Source organism: Lepus europaeus, chromosome 16, assembly GCF_033115175.1.
Source record: "Lepus europaeus isolate LE1 chromosome 16, mLepTim1.pri, whole genome shotgun sequence".
In the NCBI taxonomy this organism is placed as follows: Eukaryota; Metazoa; Chordata; class Mammalia; order Lagomorpha; family Leporidae; genus Lepus; species Lepus europaeus.
This window is the reverse complement of record NC_084842.1, coordinates 24753017-24776424: the sequence shown is the minus strand read 5'-3', so window position 1 is coordinate 24776424 and position 23408 is coordinate 24753017.

The window sequence follows — 23408 nt, the reverse complement described above, 5'->3', positions numbered from 1 at the left end:
TGGGAAAATGGCAGGGCAAAGCCATTACTTATCAATAGTCACCTTGAATGTAAATGGCCTCAACTCTCCAGTTAAAAGACACAGACTGGCTGAATGGATTAAAAAACAAAACCCATCTATTTGCTGCCTATAAGAAACACATCTCACCAACAAAGATGCAAGCAGACTGAGAGTGAAAATATGGAAAAAGACATTCCATCCTAACAGAGAACAAAAAAGAGCTGGTGTAACCATCCTAATATCAGACAAAATGGACTTTAACAAAAAAAAAAAACCTGTTAAAAGAGACAAAGAAGGGTATTATGGTAGGTATACTGGATTCACTGTATTATTTTTTGACCTTTTATAAGTTGAAAATTATTATAATAAAATTTATAGAAAATATAAATAGGTCACAGCCTCTCCCTTGCTGTATCTTTTGCAATCAGAGTATGGGTTAGTGTCTGAAAATAAATCTCCACTGTGCATCTAAGGGGCCTGCATCCTCAGGACTAGGAAGGCCTTGTTCAGTTCCTTGGGTGGAGCTCTGGATTCCCTTCTTGTGCTGGTTTTTCTGTACCTCTGCTCTGCATCTGCCCCACCCTCCTGCAATCTCTCCTCCTCTCTGGATCCATAATGTGAAAATGATGGTTTTGTCTTAAAATTTCCAAAATCATATCTTCCAACTGCCTTCCTCATTTCTTCTACAAATCTCTCTGATGCCAGCTCTGATTCATGGCCATCCAGCCTTAAAAGTTGCTAGAAACATTCTTTCTCCAGTTTTTAATAATGAATCTATCCATTTATGACTTTGTTCTATGGTGATTATAATTTTGAGAATTTCTAGCTGCTAAAAATATAAAGTAGAGTTGCTTTTACTGAGGTAGGGTGAGGTGGGCTCTCAACCCTATCCTAGGTGACCTTCCTTAACCTCCTTGTGCTGCCATTTGAGATACCCTGCTGAATTCCCAGGATCAGGAGACAGTGTTTATCTTTGCAGTTAAGATATCAGAGTCCCACATCAGAAGGCCTGAGTTTGATTCCTGGCTCCCACTCCTGACTCCAGCTTCCTGCTAACACAGACCCCAAGAGGCAGCAATGATAGCTTCAGTAATTGGGCTCCTACCATTCATGTGGGAGACCTGGACTGAGTACCCAGATCTCAGTTTTGTTCTGGCCATTGCAGGTATTTGGAGAGTGAACCAGTGGGTGGAAGCATGCACTTTCTTTCTTTCTCTACTTCTCAAATCAATAAAAAATTTTAAGGAATACCAAGGCTATGTGAAACACAGTTTGTAAAACACTGGTTTGAATTATAATTTGAATGTGACCTCTCTAATCCTGGCTGTTGTCTTCTTGTGTTAATTGAATATTTTTTGGAGCCAACAACAACTCTTTCATTCCATTTTAAAGCTACATCTCATATGGACTATCCCTTTTTTACATTGCTATTTCTGTTCAGAGGAACACACCTGGTTATCAGTTCATTCATTCATTAGTTCATCATTTTGCATAGAAAATCTCTAGAGGGAAATTGAGGATTTTATTGAGGTATTTCACTTTTTTCTTTCCAATTTTTTAATAATAACAGTACCCATCTTCCAGGGCTGCTATCAAACAGGCTAGATAGCTCAATCAAAATTTATTTTCTCATACTGCCGGAGGCTAGGAGTCTGAGACCAAGTTGCCAGCAGTTAATTTCTTTGTGGCTTGTGGACTGCCACCTCCTCACTGCCCTCTCCTGGTCTTACTCTGCACATGTGGATGGAGTGAGATTGCAGTGCTTCCTCCTCTTGTAACGACACTACTTCTACTGGATTATGGCCTCACCCTTATGACCTTATTTAACCTTAATCACCTTATTAAGGTCCAATTCCAAATAAAGTCACATTGGATATTAGGATTTCAATATATGAATTTTGGAGGCACACAACTCTGTCTATAACAATGACCTGCGTTAAAAATAAAATTTTGAATCTTTCTTCCAAAGTAGACAATCTCTTATGTTATTAACCCATTGGGCCCTAGAGCCTAGGGTTCTGGATGTAATGAGGTTGTATCCAGCAGACAACTTAAGAGCATTTGATTATGGAATAAATCATGTAGGAAAAATAAACAGAAGTCCATTTTGCTAACATAGACCCAGCAGGGGTGGCAGGATTCTCGAGCTAATAGCAGCTTCCTAATTTGGCCAGCTGCCTCCTGATTGGGCAACTTCTTGCGGCATCAGTGGGTAGCTTTCCTGGTCAAGAGCAAGGTAACATGGTTTTCATTGTTCATGCATTTGTTCATTCGCTCAGTATCACATATTTATGTTAAAAGTGATCAGATGGATGCATCAGGATTTATTTCAGAACTAGGAAGTCCCAAATGGAGCTTCCTGGTTTGAAGGTTTCCCGCAGTGATGGTAGATGCTTTTTTCCTAATCAAAGTAGAGGCAGAGTGTTTTTGAGAGATGGTGGTTGTTGTCAGAGCTCTCAGAGTATGGGCTGCATTCTGGCACAGTAGGTTAAGCCTTCTCTTACAGCACTGGCATCCCATGAGGGTGCTGAGTTGAATCCTGGCTATTTTACTTTCCATCCACCTTCTGCTAATGTACCCTGGAAGGCAATGAAGGATGGACTATACTCTTAAGTCCCTGCCACCCTTCAGGGAGACCAGAATGGAGTTCCTGACTCTGGCTTTGGCCTGGCTCACATCTGGCTTTGTGGTTATTTGGGGAGTGAACCAGTGGATGAAGATCTCTCTCTTTCTCTTTTTCCCTCTCCCTCTCCCTCTCCCCTCCCCCTCCTCCCTCTCCCTCTATAACTCCACCTTTCAAATAAATAAATAAATAAATAAATACAACTTTAATAAAAAGAGCTTATCCTAGAGCTTGCATCTTTAGCACTTCCCAATGGTTGTTGCAAGCACTGAATACCTACACTGGCTAGAGTATTTCCAGATGCTTCTAACACTTTTACTTTCCCAGGGAGGAATGAAACAGGTTTCAGCTACAGCCCCACCAAGAAGAGTTATCATCTCAGAAATGACAGACCATTACACTGTGGATTTGTTCTGTGTTACAAGTCATATTCAAATGTAAACAGCAGTGTGAATTTGGTCATTTATAACATGATTAAATCCTGTGATTTCTTTCTCGATGTAAGAGTTCTCTTGTTATGGACTGATTGGGTCTGTATCTTTTGAAAATCCGTATGCTGGAGCTGTAACACCTCTTGTGGCTTTATTAAGGTGCTTTGAAAAGTTTGTGGAAAAACAGAATTAAAGGATGTGTATTTTCATGGAAAAAATGAAATCAAGCAGCATTTTCATATTTTTGACACATTTGTCACATTTTTGACAAACTTCATATATTTGGAGATTGGGCCTCTAAAGAAGTAATTAAGGTTAAATGAAGTAAAGAGGATGGGTCCCATATGATCGGATAAGCACCCTTATAAGAAGGGACACCAAGCACCCCTGCACTCCCATTCCACCCCTCACTGAACACACCGCCACACCAGCCAACCCGGACCGCCACGGCCACGCCCCCTCGTCTACCCCCAACAACCCCCATCGCCAACGACAAGCACACAGACCTCGAGGCTCTCTCGGGGCGCCACGAAGTTGGGGGTGAAAGGAGTGCGGCCCAAGGGGTAGGGGAAGAGGGAAAGGCGGGAGGACCGCGACGGCCCCGAGGCGCGCGCGGGAGGGGACACCACGTCCTCCTCCTCCGCGGCCAGGTGGCTCCGGGCGGCCGGGCCTCCAACGGAGAGGGATGACGGCCCCAGGACAGAGAGACAAGACGAGGGGCTGGAGGAGGTGGCAGCATGGAGTGGGGTGAGAGTGGGGGGGGCGAGAGGAGCCAACATGTGAGCACACAGTGAGAAGGCAGCCATGTGGAATCCAAAGAGAGAAATTTCACCTGATACTAACCCTGCTAGAACCTTTATCTCGTGTTTCTAGTCTCAAGAACTAAACTTCTGCAGTTTAAGCCACTTGCTGTATGACATTTTATTATAGCATCCTGAGCAGCCTAATGTACTCCAGCATAGTGTGCCTTGGTGTCCATGGAATTATCTTCTTTTTTTTTTTTTTTTTAAGATTTTTTATTTATTTATTTTACAGGTAGAGTTACAGACAGTAAGAGAGACAGAGAGAAAGGTCTTCCTTCCATTGGTTCACTCTCCAAATGGCCGCAATGGCCAGAGCTGTGTCAATCTGAAGCCAGGAACCAGGTGCTTCTTCCTGGTCTCCCATGTGGGTGCAGGGGCCTAAGCACCTGGACCATCCTCAAGTGCCCTCTCGGGCCACAGCAGAGAGCTAGACTGGAAGAGGAGCAACCTGGACTAGAACCCATTACCCATAGGGGATGCTGGTGCCGCAGGCGAAGAATTAACCTAGTACACCACGGCGCCGACCCCTGGAATCATCTTCTTAAGCCTCCCATCCATTACTTTCTGGATCTTCTGCCTTTCCTAGCCACATTGGCATATACGGCCCCTAGAATGACCCCTCCAAAGAAAAGCAGGTGGTTATTTAAGGGGACTCTCAAGCATAAGGCAGCTTTCCAAAGCAGTTTTGTCTGGGACATCAGTATACAAAATTATTTTACCAGTAATGATACTCAGAATCTCCTCTCTATTTTCCATTCATATCTGGGTTATGGGCCCCTGGCCAAGGGGTGTACTCACAGAATGCTAAAGAAGAAAGAATGCAAACTAGTCCTGTTGACATCTGCTTTGCCTCAGGCTGTGTGCAGTGTCTTGTACATGCACATTGCCCATATGACTGTCTCAACTACTATGTAAGGTAGGGTTTTTAGGGAAAAGAAAAATGAGGAGGCTCAGCATCAAGCCTCCTATGTTCTGTCTGGCATTTCTTGTCTTTCTGGCTTGATCACACTAATACACTCTCACTCTGAGTTTTCCTGAATGCCAATAATTTCTTGTCCTGTGACTTAAAACATTTTGCTGTCTCTCCTGCTCACCGTGTACACACTGCTCTCCTTAACCACATTTTATGTTATGGTCCTTGTAATAATGAGCTTTTTCATTAGCCCTCAATACTGTTTCCATTTCTTTCTTTCACTTTAATTACTCAGCTCTACCTCACCTAGGGATAAATCTGGTTTTCTATCTGCTCCATCCCTGAGCTTGGAAAGCTCAGACATGCAGTACACTCATGCCCTATACTCAAAGGAATCATGAGAATTCCCAGGCAACATTCCTCTACTGTCCTGATTATTTTATATCTTTATTCTGGGTTCTCAAAATGCCCCCACAATTCTCACATGTGATTCTTATTTCAGTGAGAAAATGTCCCTGTTAGAAAACCCACTGACCATTGCAACTCTAACCTGGTTATATGAATAAAAAAATAACTTGACTTTAATAATGGACACAAGTAATGCCAACTCCTCTGCTTGTACAGTAGCCCATCTGTCTTCCCTACCCAAGCAGTTGTCCCCTCTCTCCTGTACTGTCATGTCTTCAGTCTCTACTGGTCATCCCAACAGCTATATACATGCTGCCATCTCCCCCCTCTTTAAAAAATTCTCTTGTACTCAATTCTACCACATTTATCACCACATTCCTTTGTTACCATTTGTAGTCAAACACCAAACATCTCACAACTATCTGCAATTCTTCTGATCCCATCCTCCTTTAAATGCATTTCAATCTGGCTTTCATCTCCATTGCTCCTTCCAAATTGCACGTGTCAAGGTCATCATCATCAACCCTACCATGACAGCAAATATTTGGTGCATAAATTAGTAAAAATAAACCCTGAGTACAAAATGGTAAGTAGAACAAAACTATCCTTGCTTAAATCATGATTTTGCTGGGGGCCAGGCATGTTTAAGTATTAAGGATTAGTATCATTAACACAAAAACATTTAGAAGAGTAAAGAAACTACTGTTTTTCTCAGCAGAAGGAATAATAATAAAATCAAATTTCTTCAAAGTTAAATATACCGAAATTTTCACCAGGCACCTTAATGAATCTATTGATGTGTTGATAAACTCATTCTTAATTTCTGGCAGTTTCTAAAACATTGTCAATCACCAAAAAGAATCCATAGATTATTATACAAAGATATGTATTAGTATGAGTCAATATGATACAAAATTTCTTAGAAACGAATGCTGGGGTGACTGGCAGGCAGAAAGCTCAGGAGAGAAAGTTTCGCATTATACAGCTGTGTGATACCCCAGGCTCTCCAACAGCGCAAGGTTATTGCCTTTATAGCCTTTCCTCTGGGATCTCAGTAACATTGGTAGCCATGTCAAAATAGGAAGGAATCACAAACATTTATATGTGTAATTTTAAAAAGCTGTAAGTTACTGTGAAATTATGACATACTACGTTGGTATCAAAGATTTTTAAAGTGTGTTAAAATTGTTGCTTGTATTTTCGTACTTTACACTCATAGATACAACAAAGGGTTGAAGAGTTAATAATATGGACTTAAGCAGTTAAATTCCACTGAGTTGGTGAAAGCAGTCATCTAGCATTCCTCAGGTCACAGAGGGGTTTATGGATAATGTTGGACATCCCTTGGGTTGATTCAGCCTGTTAGTATCAACAAATACCATCTAATGCATTTTGCCCACTGTGTAAAGTGCACTATGTTAGTCATTATCCAAAGTCAGCAAACTCCAGGTCACTGTATGTTTCATCCTTACAAAATGAGCCTTATAAAATGAGAAGATTTGATATTCACAAAATTCCAAATTTTGAAAGGTTTCAAGGTAAATGTCCAAAAATTCAAATATTGCTCCAGCACATACAGCTCCTTTTACTAATCCATTTAAGTAGAGAGTGCATTTGACTACATTGGAAAGAACTTGAGGTCAGAACTAAGAAAAAATCATTCTGAGCCTTTTTAGATACCTCCTCAGGAAAGGAAAGCAAATTGTTTTTCTCATTCTTTTAGCTTTTTATATTATTCTAAGGGATTTCTTAGATCATTAGTGTCTATACCTGCAAGATAAATCTAAAATTAACCCTTCCATTTTATTTATCCCAATTTGATAAGGGCTAAAACAACTTTTAAGCAAGATAAGAAGCCCTGCGGTGGTCCAGACAACCAAGAATGCTTCATAGGAGAGTTTAGGTCCATCCAGCTCACAAATACAAGTTCAAATCAGCATGTCTCAGAATATCCTGGTTTCTATTCCTTCCCTGTAGGATCGAACTCACTGATGGGACCTAGTGGTCTACATTCTCCCTGCTTTCCAGATGCTTCTCTAAAACACACTGGTTTCCAAGTCAAGTTAAATGATAAAGGGGAGAGTATCTTTCATGTCTTAACTGCTTGTATTAGAAAAATTGGAGAATAGATGAAGATGCACAGTATGTCCCACAAGCCTGCATCTATTCACTTAAAGACTTTGTTCAAACCCTGTGACTGAAAATGTCTCCCATCTATTTAGAATTCTCAGCTTAATAATCCTCCTCAAATTATTCCAATTTTTATGACATTAAAGTTTTGCCTGTTGACTGTCTGGTGTGAATTATATTTCAATCAATGGGAGCAAGTAAAAATAAAAAAAAAAACAAAACACTGATCTTGCCGGCACCGTGGCTCAATAGGCTAATCCTCTGCCTTGCGGCGCCGGCACACCGGGTTCTAGTCCCAGTCAGGGCACCGGATTCTGTCCCGGTTGCCCCTCTTTCAGGCCAGCTCTCTGCTGTGGCCAGGGAGTGCAGAGGAGGATGGCCCAAGTCCTTGGGCCCTGCACCCCATGGGAGACCAGGAGAAGCACCTGGCTCCTGCCTTCGGATCAGTGCGGTGCGCCGGCTACAGCGCGCTGGCTGTGGCGGCCATTGGAGGGTGAACCAACGGCAAAGGAAGACCTTTCTCTCTGACTCTCTCTCTCTCTCACTATCCACTCTGCCTGTCCAAAAAAAAAAAAAAAAAAAAAAAAAAAAAAAAAAAAAAAACCAACACTGACCTTTAAAAGTAATCATTTGTGCTGGAAAATTGCACTTGTATTTGTTCCAAGTGAAGCAAATATTTTAGTATTGTGGTTGAACCTTATTACTTTCACACACTATCTTGCCTTACTTTCCCAGTAAGATTTCATCACCCCCAAAATCTTAAAATCTTTAAATTTTATGAAAATCTAGAGTGATGAATAATATTTGACATGGCAAATAAATTTCTCTGTATATTTTTAACTTTGCATCCAATTTTATTAAGTACCATTTATGAATAAAGATAACATTCAAAAAGTATAAAGAGGATTAGAAGCAAAAAATAAAAAAAATATAGCTGTTACTTTTAAGGAGTTACATTTTAATTACATTTACTAAATAAGAAATATAATAAGTAGGCATACCGGCAGGGTAAATAATATTCTAATATTCTTTAAATAAAGGAAACTATTACTTCAAGTGACTCTAAGGTCCACACAGGCATCAATATATTGAGATTTCTTACTGTTGGATCTAGAATATCCTCCAAGAAAACACTAGCCATGCTTACAAGACTTTCTTCTATCATTTTGCATTTCCTTGGTGTATCCAGCATACCAGCAGAGCCTACATACCATTGGAGATGGCCAGGTTTATGTGTCAACTTGGTTAGGCCAAGTCCCCATTTATGCTATCAGATGTGTTTATCCTATCCATGTGTTGCTTTGAATTTTGTAGATACAGAAACATTCATACTTCATTGACTTTATGAAAAGCAGATTATGCTAGGTAGTCTGAGTGGGTTTGATTTTGTCAGTTGAAAGGCTTTAAAAACAGAGCTGAGATGTTCCTAAAGAGAAATAAATTCCACCACGACTGAACTTGGGCTGTCTGAATTCTAGCTTGCTCTTCCTAACATATTATCAAACTGATTTTGGACTTGCCTGAAAGTGTGCAAGCCAATTCCTGGCAATAAATGTCTTACTATATATTCTTTATTGGTTCTGCTTTATTGGTTAAATCCTGATTGATACACCAGGTTTTTTTATTTATTCACATATCCATTCACAAATGTGTTTCATTTTTCAACATTCAATATGTGGTTAGGTGTTAAAGATTCAAAGTATTCAATACCTAAGAAATAGCTTTGACCTGAGCAAGAAACACATGTATCTGAGGGTGGGAATGCTCAAACAATATTGAATTACTAGACTATAAGTAACCAGCATAGTAATCAATAAGTCCTGAGAGAGAATAATAGTATTTAGTAATAGTATTTGGGAACTGCCATAATTTGGATATTAGTTTGAATGTTGTATGATGTCCACAGGGCCATTATGTGTTAAAGGTTTGTGCCCCAAAGTACTATGTTAATGGTCTTAATCGAGTGGAAACTTCAATCAATTATAGTATTTGAAGGTGGGGCCCATGGGTGATTGGATTGGATCATTGGGAGAGGTCTTCATGATTAAATTCTGATGACTTTCTAAGAGACCGCATGGACTTAGACACAAGTTCTCCCTCCTGCCATGTGCTCTTCTCCACCACCTTGGGACTCTGCTACCAAGAATGGCATTGCTAGTAGTAGAACAAACAGGGCCTGCCCAATGTTGACCTGTGAGCTTCCAAAACCATGAGCCAAAATAAACCTTCTACTTTTTTTGTGAATATAATTTCCTAAGGTATTGTAGTAATGAAAAGCTGAGTAATACAAGGACTTACTATGGGCACTATGCTGAAAAGCTTCACATCTATTAAGGAATTTAATCATCACAACTACTGAGTGATGTAAGTACTCTTATTCTGTCTATTTTATAGATAAGGAGACTGATGTATAGAATAATTGAATAACTCAACAACATTAAATTACTGACTAGCAGGACTAGTATTCAAGCTAAATCTATCTGACTCTGAGAGCTAACAAGTTTAATATATTCACTGCGTCAGCGCCTTTGTCAAGCTGGCCCAGAGTGAGTACCAGCTGCTGACCAGCATCATCCCTGAGCACCACCAGAAGAAAACCTTTGACTCCCTGATACAGGACGCCCTGGACGGGCTGATGCTCGAGGGGGAGAACATCATGTCCACCGCCAGAATAAATCTGTAAATCATATCAGATCAATCTTTCCTAAAAATTGTTCATGACTTTGTCATCTAAATCTCTACCCTCCTCACCAAAATTAACAAATCCCTGCAATTAATCTGACTAGATTTCCAATTTTATTACAATTTTCTCTTCCTATCACTTTTTATTGCAATGTATAGGAATGGTCTGTATGTTTGCAAGCTGTATGGGCTTCCATTTTATAAATATATTATTGAGCTATTCTGTTGAAAGATATTTACACTGTTTCCAGTTTATCAATAATGAATAATACTGCTGCACATACTCTGTACAAGGGTATCCATTATTTGTACATTTCTGTTAGATCTATATCTTCAAGTAATTTTACTTGATGAGAAAGCTTACATTTAGTTTTAGTAGATAATACCAAATGATTTTGCATAATGGTTGTACCAACTGCCACTCCAACTAACAAAGAATGAGTAGAATTAACTCTACACTCTCTCCAATGTTAACTGTTGGTAGTCTTTTGTTGTAACCAGTCTGCTGTTGAAACTCACTGTGGCTCCATTCCAACAGGTTTTGTTGTTGTTGTTGTTAGAATGTAATCTGAAAAAGTGACCATATATTGTGGGTGTATATTTGAAATCTCTATTCTGCTCTTTTGACACAACTATCCATGTCATATCACATCTCATAATTACAATAGCTATAAATATATTTTAAAATAGAGTATGTCCCTGTTGGTGGGAATGTAAACTAGAACAACTCTTATGGAATACAGTATGGAGATTCCTCAGAAATCTGAAAATAGATCTATCATATGAACTAGCCATTCCACCCAAACAGTTATCTTTAGCCCCTCCCCATGTTTAGATAAGATCAATTCACAAAAGCTAAGATATAGAATCAACCTAGATGTCCATCAACTGATGACTGGATAAAGAATATATGGTATATATGCACTATGGAATACTACTCAGCCATAAAAAAGAATGATATCCTGTCTTTTGCAACAAAATGGATGCAATTGGAGACCATTATGCTTCATGAAATAAGCCAGTCCCAAAAAGACAAATAAATGTTTTATCTGATTTATGATAATTAAAATGTAGAGTACAAAAATGCAGTATGTATGAATTAAATTGACATTTCGAGATCTGATTATCATTTATAGCTCTTCTCTATATTCCTGAGGAACAGTGGTTTTTCTACTTACTACTTATTGAATTCTTTTTTGTTTTTTGACAGGCAGAGTGGACAGTGAGAGAGGAAGACAGAGAGAAAGGTCTTCCTTCCATTGGTTCACCTCCTGGTGGCTGCTGCAGCTGGCACACTGCGGCCATCGCACCGCGCTGATCTGAAGCCAGGAGCCAGGTGCTTCTCCTGGTCTCCCATGTGGGTGCAGGGCTTTAGTGGAGGATTAAGCTTATGATTACAAAGTAAGTTGAAAGTATGACACAGTAGAAATTAAGAATAAGAAAGCAAGAAGGAGGGGGAATAGGAACAAGAGAGAGGAAGAGAGGATGGGAAGTATTACACTCTTAAAACTATATGTATAGCTGGTGCCACGGCTCACTTGGCTAATCCTCCACCTGTGGTGTCAGCACCCCGGGTTCTAGTCCCAGTTGGGGTGCTAGGCTATGTCTGGTTGCTCCTCTTCCAGTCCAGCTCTCTGCTGTGGCCCAGGAAGGCAGTGGAGGATGGCCCAAGTGCTTGGGCCCTGCACCCACATGGGAGACCAAGAGGAAGCACCTGGCTTTGGCTTCAGATCAGCATAGCGCACCAGCTGTGGCGGCCATTTGGGGGATGAACCAACAGAAGGAAGATCTTTCTCTCTGTCTCTGTCTCTCTCTCTGTCTAACTCTGCCTGTCAAGAAAAAAAAATACACTATATGTATAAGGGGCCAGCGCCATGGCGCACTAGGTTAATCCTCTGCCTGCGGCACCATCATCCCATATGGGCGCTGGTTCTAGTCATGGTTTCTCCTCTTCCAGTCCAGCTCTTGCTGTAGCCTGGGATAGCAGTTGAAGATGGCCCAGGTGCTTGGGCCCCTGCACCCACATGGGAGACCCGGTGGAGGCTCCTGGTTCCTGGCTTTGGATCGGCGCAGTTCCAATTGTAGTGGCCATTTGGGGAGTGAACCAACAGAAGGAAGACCTTTCTCTCTGTCTCTCTCACTGTCTGTAACTTTATCTGTCAAATAAATAAAAAACTATATGTATAAATACATGAGACCTATTCCCTTTAAATAAATAAATAAATTTAAAGAAAAAAATAGAGTATACATCACATTTTGCTATTATTTTTGAAATTGTTTTAGCTATTCTAAATCTTTAATATTTCATAAGTATTTTAAATCAACTTATCAATACATAGCTCCCCATTCACCCAAAAAACCCACTTGTGATCTGAATCAATGAATGAATGATTTTACAACTATAAGATGTATGCATCTCTCCATGTACTTAGGTTTATTTTTCACATTTCTCTCAATGGTGTTTCATATAATTGAAGGTTATAAGAATAGTCTGTTTTCTTTTTCCAGTAGAATTTAATTATAGAATTTTATTTATGTTTAAGATTGATTCTTAAATGTCTTTCATTACTAATTGTAATCAAAATTAATCTCCAAAAATTTATCTGTATATAAAAATATGAAAAAATTTTGTATATACCTTGCAACTCAGAGTCACACTGATTTTAGTTCATCCAGTTTAGTAAACATGCAGTAGGATCTTTTCTCAGATTCCTGTGAGTTTTCAGAATCTAAATCATCATAATATATCCAAACAGAGTTTCACTTTTTTATTTTCAATTTTTATGCCATTGCTTTCTTCTCTCCTGCATTTTATTTGTATTCTTTTCTTTTGTCTCCTTACTGTATTGTCATGAGCTTTTAACAGAATAATGAATGGAAGTGATAAGAGTGAACATATTTGCCCTGATTCTCATTTCATGGGGGAGGAATTTAGTGTTTTATCATTATATGTGATGTTAATGGAAGGATTTTCATAGATTTAACTAGCTACAATTTTATTCCAGCATTTGGCAAGTGGATTAATTAGTAATATTGGTCTATATTTTATTAATGTTTACTAATTTTCATCTACTTGAAAGGCAGAGAGACAGAGAGAGAGAAAGGGAGAGAAAGAGAGAGACAGATTTTCCACCTGCTGGTTCACTCTTCAAATGTCTGTTGTAACAGCCAGGGTTGAGCCAGACAAAGTCAGGAACCTGGAACCCTACCCAGGTCTCCACCTTGGGTGGCAGGGACCCAAGTACTTGGAGCATCTTTGGCTGCCTACCTAGGTATGCTAGCAGTAAGATGGATTTGAGGCAAAGCAGCAGCACTGGAATCAGCTCTCTGATATGGGAGACTGGGATCCTGTGAAATGGCTTAACCCACTGTACCACAATGCCTGTCTCTGGTCAGATATTTGCATTAAAGTTAATATGGATTTAAACAGAATATCAGGAATTATTGCCTTCTCCTTTGCTTGTTGAAAGTTTCATGTGATTCAAATTCTTTGTTCCTTAACTCTCTGATAAGAATTCATCCACAAAATGATATGAGGAACTGCCAGTAACAGAACAGGAAACTGCTGATTTTTACAACTAGCTTCATTTTCAAAGGAAGATTTTGATCTCAGTCTAACTGCCAGCTCTTGTGCTTCCTTCACAGCCCAACTTGGCTACATAGGCTTTCCTGGCTATCTCTGTCTTCAGTTACTCTGCCTTCCTCCAGTTTTCATGTGAAGTATATATTTTGGCCTTGGTTTACAATCTTGTTTGCCTTTGTCCACATGTTGTATTGGATTTGCTTATATTTTATTAATATCCTTCCGCCCCAAGTAAATCAGTAAGCTCCATAAAGCCTTAGGGCATGCCTTATCAGCTCTTTGTGCCTAACTCTATGTGTAGTACCATCTTAAAAAAAAAGACTATTATTGAGGATAAGGGTGATGGTGGGGGCCGGTGCTGTGGTGCAGCAGGTTAACACCCTGGCCTGAAGTGCCGGCATCTCATACAGGTGCCAGTTTGAGACCTGGCTGCTCCACTTCCTATCCAGTTCTCTGCATGGCCTGGGAAAGCAGTAGAAGATGGCCCAAGTCCTTGGGCCCCTGCACCCACATGGGAGACTGAGAAGAGGCTTCTGGCTCCTGGCTTTGGATCAGCACAGCTCCGGCCATTGTGGCCAATTGGGGAGTGAACCATTGAATGGAAGACCTCTCTATCTCTTTGCGTCTGTTCTGTCTGTGTAAATCTGACTTTCAAATAAATAAATCTTTTTTAAAAAGGGTGATGGTGATTATAACCAGTGCAACCCACATTACTCTTTCATTATGCAAATGCAAAGAAACCTCTCACTTTTCTATTGATGTCAACTCCCAAAAGCTTCACATGATTCCTTTCTGAAGACTTACTCCTAACCCCTCAAGTTATTCAACAGCCCTAGGGGATTATTTAGGCCTAAAAGATCAGTTATGAATTTTTTCACTAGACAGTTAATAAGAGGGAAGTCTGATTTTTCTAATGGCATGGTTGAGCTGGTTGTTTTAATTGTTCAAGAGTAACACCATATGGTTAGATGCACACATCCTCATTTCCTTGGTGGGCCCTGCTGGTTTGGATTTCTGCCAATACCATAGTTATGCCCTATGTTAGACTTCAAAGTTAGAGATCAATGTGCTCTGTGCTTTTTCACATGTATTTCATGTATTTATGATTGGGTCTGGGGAGTGCTTCCTGTCTCAGCACAGACTGTGCTGGAACCAAGCCTCCTATAGACTTCTCCACCCTCCTTGTTAAGACCAACACACTCTTCCCTCTTGGGGTTTTGCAGAACCTGATGATCTTTTCTCTCATCAATCTTTCTGAATGCCTCTTTGATTCATGCAGATTTTTCTAACTTGCACTCTCAAGGTTAGATATATTGCTTTCCCTCTAACTCCCAGTGAGGATATACAATCACAATTTTATAAAAATAAAATGAATCTTTCAAGTCCAGACTTCAGAGTAGGTTGAAAGGAAAAAAAAAGTGTCAATCAAGGCATTGCATGTGTAAATAATAGCTAGAACATCTGCTCTAGTCTGTTAAACAAGTCCATTTGCAGGTGTATTTCCAGAATAGAGACAGATACATCAAACTGCTGTGGTACAATGATGTCTGCTGCTAAAAACAAAGCTAACCAGCCAGCCAGCAAATTTCTTACAATAATTCAGCTTCTCATAAGAGCTTTTTAAGGAAAAAATATATTGAACTATGTTCACATGTATTCTCTTGTTTAAGAGTTGTATTTCTCATTGGAAATGAGTGAACCCTCTCCTGGTTTTTTATACTTCAATTCTGACATTATATAAGGGGAGGATATCAACTGAGTGACAGATCTGATCTCTGTGTTATCACATCAGGTTCTGGATCCTACACACAGAAAAATACAACCCAGGTCTGTGCTAGATTTGCTAAAGTAAAGCCATGCAGTTTTTCCCCCAAGGTATTTCCTTTTCTCCAAGTGACCTTTCTTCAGACTGCAGTATACACATACACACACAGGCACTCAAACACACACACACACACACACACTTTAATTGGTCACAATTGGAGGATTCTAAACTCAATATTTTTAAAACTCATAAAAGAAAAAAAAAGAAAAGGAACAACCTAGATTTATCATGCCATTTCTTTACCAATCATATCAATGAGAAACCTAATAGTAGATGAGGAAAAGTTATACATTATAGAAATATTGCAGCTAGTAAAAAAATGGAATGATAGAAATGAGAATATACTGATTTAGCAGTCCCTAATCAGTTAATGAATATCCCTGATTCTTAAAATTGCTGTTAATATCATTAAAAGAGACAGCTGGAAATATGTGACTCTTGAAGCAGAATACAACACAACTTCTAATGCAACCTCACCAAAATAAATACATAAAATCAACGAAGCACGTTACACTAAACTTTTCTATTCAGCTATCAATTTACAAAATAAATACTGAGGAAATAGGAGAACATTGAAAACCAGAGAGTTGTAACCTACAAAGCTCACAATGTTGGAAATTCTACAGGAAGCATCTTCAATCCACTTTCTTCAAGAAAGAAATTCTAAGAGGAAACTGAGATGCAGGGGAATCTATAGATTAAAGTAAACTTAAGAAATGTATCACTCATTTGGGGCAAGTCCGATTGAACATGTCCCCAACTGTACATCTCCTCCCTCTCTTTTTCTCATTCTTATATTTAACCAGGATCACTTTTCAGTTAAAATTTAAACACCTAAGAATAATTGTGTGTTATGCTATAACTAGTACTGAAACAGTATTTTTACACTTTGTGTTTCTGTGTGGGTGCAAACTGATGAAATCTTTACTTAGTATATACTGAATCGATCTTTTGTATATAAAGATAATTGAAAATGAAAAAAAAACAAAACTTGGTGTTACATTGGAAATTACATAGAAAATTAATCAATTTTTAAAAAAAATATCATGTAGGATCTCTGTCATTAATGTGCTGTACACTGTGATTTAACGCTATAACTAGTACTCCAACAGTATTTTTCACTTTGTGTTGCTATGTGAGGGCAAACTGTTGAAATCTTTATTTTATGTATACTCAACTGATTTTCTGTATATAAAGAGAAATGAAAATGAATCTTGATGTGAATGGAAGGGGAGAGGGAATGGGAAAGGGGAGGGTTGCGGGTGGGAGGGAAGTTATGGGAGGGGGAAGCCATTGTAATCCATAAGCTGTACTTTGGACATTTATATTCATTAAATAAAAGCTTTAAAAAATGTATCACTCAATCACACTAGAGAGCTATCGCACATCTACATCTTGATTTCAACAAATTACTTTTAAATGACATTGATGAGATAACTGGAAATTTTAGTATTGATAGGAAAGTTCAGGATTTAAGAAATTGTTTTTATATGAGACAATCCTCTGGTGGTTATTGTATTTCTAAAGTATATCTTTTAGAGATACATGGAAAATATTTCAAGATATCCTGTATGGGCTTGCTTCAAAATAATATGTAGTAGGAAACAACAAATTGTGTATGAAGCAAGATTATCTTTGAGCTGACAATTTTGCGAGCTGGGTGATAGGAACATGGGACTCATTAGATGATCAAGATAAATTTATGTGTGTTTGAAATGATTATTTCAACATTGGGAATATTCCTTCTCATAATAAAAGATTTAGAATCTTCACTACTCATGACAATCTGGAAATTCTCAGCAGGAACCTCTCACAGAATAACTGACTCAGGTAGATCTCCCCTGACCCCACGTTAGCCTGTATATTAACAAAGGCAGATTTAATTTTGTGGTTGTCAAGTTCTTTTTACAACCTCAAAACAAGTGGATAATAAGATTGAAGTATAGTTGTATTCCACTTAGAACAAGTGAATTTTAAAAGCTGTAAAGAAAATATTAATGGCAGTATTAAGAAAGTCTATATACCATATGCTAATGAAGTTGTTTTTATGAGCTTTCTAGGATGGTGAGTCAGCCCAAATTTAGTATCATAAATGAAGACTATTGTTTTTGCCAGGTTTACACAAATATTTTGCATATTAAAAGAAAGATAGCAAAAATGATATTAAAACAATGCAGAAAAATTTTAAAATGTGTTGCATAATAAACACAAAAGGATATATTTCAAAATGCATTTTGGATTTCTAAAATATAACTTCATACTGACTTAACTAACATACTCTACTTTGGCTGATATTATTTTTTTAAAAAATCATAAAAAGGACACACACACACAAACACACACACATGAGGGCCTTCAAAAATTTCATGGAAAATGTGTATTATGAAATAAACTATACATGTGTTACAAAAATTTTTGCACCAAAATATATTTATTTTTTAATTCCATTTTTCCACAAACTTATTGAAGCATGTTTGAATGTGTGTATGTGTTTGTATCTTTTTTTACTTCTTATTTTTTCAATTTTTATTTAAAAAATATAAATTTCAAAAGTACAACTTTTGGATTATAGCGGCTTTTCCCCCCATAAATTCCCTCCACCCGCAACCATCCCATCTCCCGCTCCCTCTCCCATTCCATTCACATCAAGATTCATTTTCAATTATCTTTATATACAGATCAACTTAGTATATACTAAGTAAAGATTTCAACAGACTGCACCCACACAGACACACAAAGTATAAAGTACTGTTTGAGTAGTAGTTTTACCGTTAATTTGCATAGTACAACACATTAAGGACAGAGATCCTAAATGGGGAGTAAGTGCACAGTGACTCCCGTTGTTGATTTAACAATTGATACCTTATTTATGATGTCAGTAATCACTCTAGGCTCTTGTCATGAGTTGCCAAGGCTATGGAAGCCTCTTGAAATCGCCAACTCTGATCTTATTTAGACAAGGCCATAGTCAAAGTGGAAGTTCTCTCCTCCCTTCAGAGAAAGGTACCTCCTTCTTTGATGGCCTGTTCTTTCTACTGGGATCTCACTCACAGAGATCTTACATTTAGGTCATTTTTTTTTTCTTTTTGCCACAGTGTCTTGGCTTTCCATGCCTGAAATACTCTCATGGGCTTTTCAGCCAGATCTGAATGACTTAAGGGCTGACTCTGAGGCCAGAGTGATGTTTAGGACATTTGCCACTCCATGAGTCTGCTGTGTATCCTGCTTCCCATGTTGGATCGTTCTCTCCCTTTTTGATTCTATCAGTTAGTATTAGCAGACATTGTCTTGTTTATGTGATCCCTTTGAAACTTAATCATATCATTATGATAAATTATGAACTTAAACTGATCACTTTGACTATAGGATGGCATTGGTACATGCCACCTTGATGGGACTGAATTGGAATCTCCTGGCATGTTTCTAATTCTACCATTAGAGGTAAGTCCAGGTGAGCATGTGCCAAACTGTACATTTCCTCCCTCTCTTATTCCCACTCTTATATTTAACAGGGATCACTTTTCAGTTAAAATTAAATGACTAAGAATAATTGTGTATTAATTAAAGAGTTCAACCAATGGTATTAAGTAGTACAAAATATACTAAAAGGAATAAAATAGTAAGTTTTTCCTTGACATTCAGGACAAGGGCTTATCAAGTCATCGTTTTTCATAGTGTCCATTTCACTTCAACAGGTTTCCTTTTAGGTGCTCAGTTAGTTGTCAAGATCATAGAGAGCATATGATATTTGTCCCTCTGGGACTGGCTTATTTCACTCAGCATGATATTTTCCAGATTCCTCCACTTTGTTGCAAATGACCAGATTTCATTGTCTTTTACTAATGTGTAGTATTCTAAAGAGTACATATCCCATAATTTTTATCCAGTCTACTGTTTATGGGCATTCTTGTTGATTCCAGGTCTTAGCTATTTTGAATTGAGCTGCAATAAACATAGAGGTGCAGATAGCTCTTTTATATGCAATTTAATTTCCTTCGGGTAAATTCCAAGAGGTGGGATGGCTGCTTCATGTGGTAGGGCTATATTCAGGTTTCTGAGGAATCTCCGGACTGACTTCCATAGTGGCTTTACCAGTTTGCATTCCCACCAACAGTGGGTTAGTGTGCCTTTTCCCCCACATCCCCGCCAGCATCTGTTGATAGTTTATTTCTGTATGTAAGCCATTCTAACCGGGGTGAGATGAAAACTCATTGTGGTTCTGATTTGCATTTCCAATATGACTATTGATCCTGACCATACTGCAGTATGTCTTGAAATCTGGTATTGTAATGCCTCTGGCTTTGTTTTTGTGGTACAATAGTGCGATCCTAGGTCTCCTGCACCTTAATATGAATTTCAGCTTCATTTTTCCAGATCTGAGAAGAAGGTCTTTGGTATTTTGATTGGTATTGCATTGGATTTATAAATTGCTTTTGGGAGAATGGACATTTTGATGATGCTGATTCTTCCAAACCATGAGCATGGAAGATTTTTCCATTTCTTGGTATCCTCTTCTTATTCTTTCTTTAAGGTTTGTAATTCTCATCGTAGAGATCTTTAACATCCTTGGATAAGTTTATGCCAAGGTATTTGATTGTTTTTGTAGCTATTGTGAATCGGATTGATCTTAGAAGTTTTTTCTCAGCCATGGCATTGCCTGTGTATAGAAAGGCTGTTGATTTTTTCATATTGATTATATATCCTGTTACTTTGCCAAACTCTTCTATGAGTTCCAATAGTCTCTTAGTGGAGTTCTTTGGATCCCCTAAATAAAGAATCATATCATCTGCAAAGAGGGATAGTTTGACTTCTTCCTTCCCAATTTGTATCCCTTTATTTCTTTTTCTTGCCTAATGGCTCTGGCTAAAACTTCCAGAACTATATTGAATAACAGTGGTGAGAGTGGGCATCCCTGTCTGGTACCAGATCTCAGTGGAAATGCTTCCAACTTTTCCCCCATTCAATAGGATGCTGGCTGTGGGTTTTTCATAAATTGCTTTGATTGTATTGAGGAATGTTCCTCCTGTACCCAATTTTCTTAGAGTTTTCATCATGAAAGGGTATTGAATTTTATCAAATGCTTTCTCTGCATCTATTGAGATAGTCATATGGTTTTTCTTCTGCAGTTTGTTAATGTGGGGTATAACATTGATTTGCAAACATTGAACAATCCCTGCATACCAGGGATAAATCCCACTTGGTCTGGGAGGATGATCTTTCTGATGTGTTGTTGCATTCTATTGGCCAGAATTTTATTGAGGATTTTTGCGTCTATGTTCATCAGGGATATTGTCTGTAATTTTCTTTCCATGCTGCATATTTTTCAGGTTTAAGAATTAAGGTGATGTTGGCTTCATAGAAAGAATTTGGGAGGATTCCCTCTTTTTCGATTGTTCTGAATAGTTTAGGAATAATTGGAGTCAATTCTTTAAATGCCTGGTAGAATTCAGCAGTGAATCCATCTGGTCCTGGGCTTTTCTTTGTAGGGAGGGCCTTTATTACTGAATCAATTTCTGTCTCAGTTATGGGTCTGTTTAGGTTTTCTATGTCTTCATGGTTCAATTTAGGTAGATTACATGTGTCCAGAAATCTGTCCATTTCTAGTAGATTTCCCTGTTTGCTGGCGTACAACTCTTTGTAGTAATTTCTGATTATTCTTTTTATTTCTGTAGTGTCTGTTGTTAAATATCCTTTTTCATCTCTGATTTTATTGATTTGAGTCTCCTGTCCCCCATTTTTTTAGTTAGTTGGGCCAGTGGTGTGTCAATTTTATTCATTTTTTCAAAAAGGCAGCTCTTCGTTTTGCTGATCTTTTGTAATTTTTTTATTGATTCAATTCTGTTGATTTATTCTCTGATTTTAGTATTTTTCTTCTCCTACTAGTTTTGGGTCTGGTTTGCTGCAGTGTTTCTAGATCCTTGAGATGCACTGATAGCTCGTTTTTTGGTGCCTTTCCAATTTCTTGATGTAGGCACCTATTGCTATATACTTTCCTCTTAACACTGCTTTTGCTGTATTGCATAAGTTTTGAGATGTTGTGTTGTTACACTCATTTACTTCCTGAATGTTTTTGATTTCTCTTTTGATTTCTTCTATGACCCATTGTTCATTCAGGATCATGTTTTTAGTCTCTATATGTTTGCATATGTTCTAGAGATTCTTGAGTTGCTGATTTCCAACTTCATTCCTTTATGGTCTGAGAAGCTGCATGGTTGATTCTAATTCTTTTGAATTTGCTGACACTTGCTTTATGGCCTAGTATGTGGTCAATCCTAGAGAAGGTTCCATGCACTGCTGAGAAGAATGTAAATGCTTTATGTGTAGGATGAAAAGTTCTGTAGATATCTGTTAGGTCCATTTGGGCTATAGTGTCGATTAAATCTTCTCTTTCTTGTTGATCTTCTGTCCTGTTGATCTGTCTATTTCTGAGAGTGGAGTATTGAAGTCCCCCAGTACTATTGTATTGGAGGCTAAGTCTCCCTTTAATTCCCTTAACAAGTCTTTTAAATAAACCAGTGCCCTGTAATTTGGTGCATATACATTTATGATACTTACATCTTCCTGTTGAATTGATGCCTTAATCATTGTATAGTGCCCCTCTTTGTCTCTCTTAACAGTTTTTGTGTTAAAGTTTATTTTGTCTGACATTAAGGTGGCTATGCCAGCTCTTTTTTGGTTTCTGTTGGCATGGAATATCTTTTTCCAACCTTTCACTTTCAGTCTGCATGCATCTTTGTTGGAAAGATGAGTTTCTTGTAAGCAGCAAATAGATGGGTTTTGTTCCTTAATCCATTTAGCCAATCTGTGTTTTTTAATTGGAGAGTTGAGGGCATCTACATTCAAGTTGATGATTGATAAGTAGTAACTTTGCCCTGCCATTTTTCCAAAGATATTTCTTTTTTATTTTTTATTTTATTTTTTTTATTTTTTGACAGGCAGAGTGGACAGTGAGAGAGACAGAGACAGAGAGAAAGGCCTTCCTTTTTGCTGTTGGTTCACCCTTCAATGCCTCGAGCTTCCTGTGATCTTTTACTGAGATATTTTATTCCTTTATCTTCTTTCATATTGATGGCCATGTTTCTGTGTTTCTTTGTGTAACACATCTTTAAGCATCTTTTTGCAGGGCTGGACAAGTAGCGACAAATTCTTTCAATTTCTGTTTGCTATGAAAGGTATTTTTTTCAGCTTAATTTACAAATGAGAGATTTGCAGGATATAATATTCTGGACTGGTAGTTTTTCTCTCTTAGTACCTGGGCTATATCTCGCCATTCCCTCCTAGCCTGTAGGGTTTCTGATGAGAAGTCTGCTCTAATTGGAGATCCTCTGAGAGTAATCTGACATTTCTCTTTTGCATATTTTAGATCTTTTCTCTATGTTTCACAGTGATGAGTTTGATTACAATGTGTCATGGCGAGGATCTTTTCTGGTCATGTTTATTGGGGATTCTGTGTGCTTCCTGTACTTGGATTTCTCTTTCTTTCTCCAAACTCATTAAGTTTTCCTCTAGTATCTCACTAAAAAGGCCTTCTAATCCTTTCTCTCTCTCCATGCTTTCAGGAACTCCTTGAGCCTGAATGTTTGGGTTTTTTTTTTTAACAGTATCCTATAGATTCCCAACAATATTTTTTAGTTTCCTAATTTCCTCTTCTTTTCTTTTGTTTGTACACTTTCCTGTGCTTTGTCTTCTAGGTCCGATATTCTCTCTTCTATCTCATTGATTCTATTTTTAAGGCTTTCAACTGTTTTTTATTTGTTCTATTGAATTCTTCATTTCATTTGATTTCTCTTTAATATCTTAATTTCATGTTCTACTAAATTCCTAAACTTTTTTGATTCCTCCTAAGATTTCATTTTCACAAGAGAGATTTTCTGTCACGTCCTGCATGGATTTCAGTAGTTAATGCATTTGTTTTTGATTATTTCTAAATATTCTTATAAATTTTTTGAGTTCCATTTATTGAATTTCTTCTATTTCATCATCTTCATAATCTTGTATTGGAGTGTCATG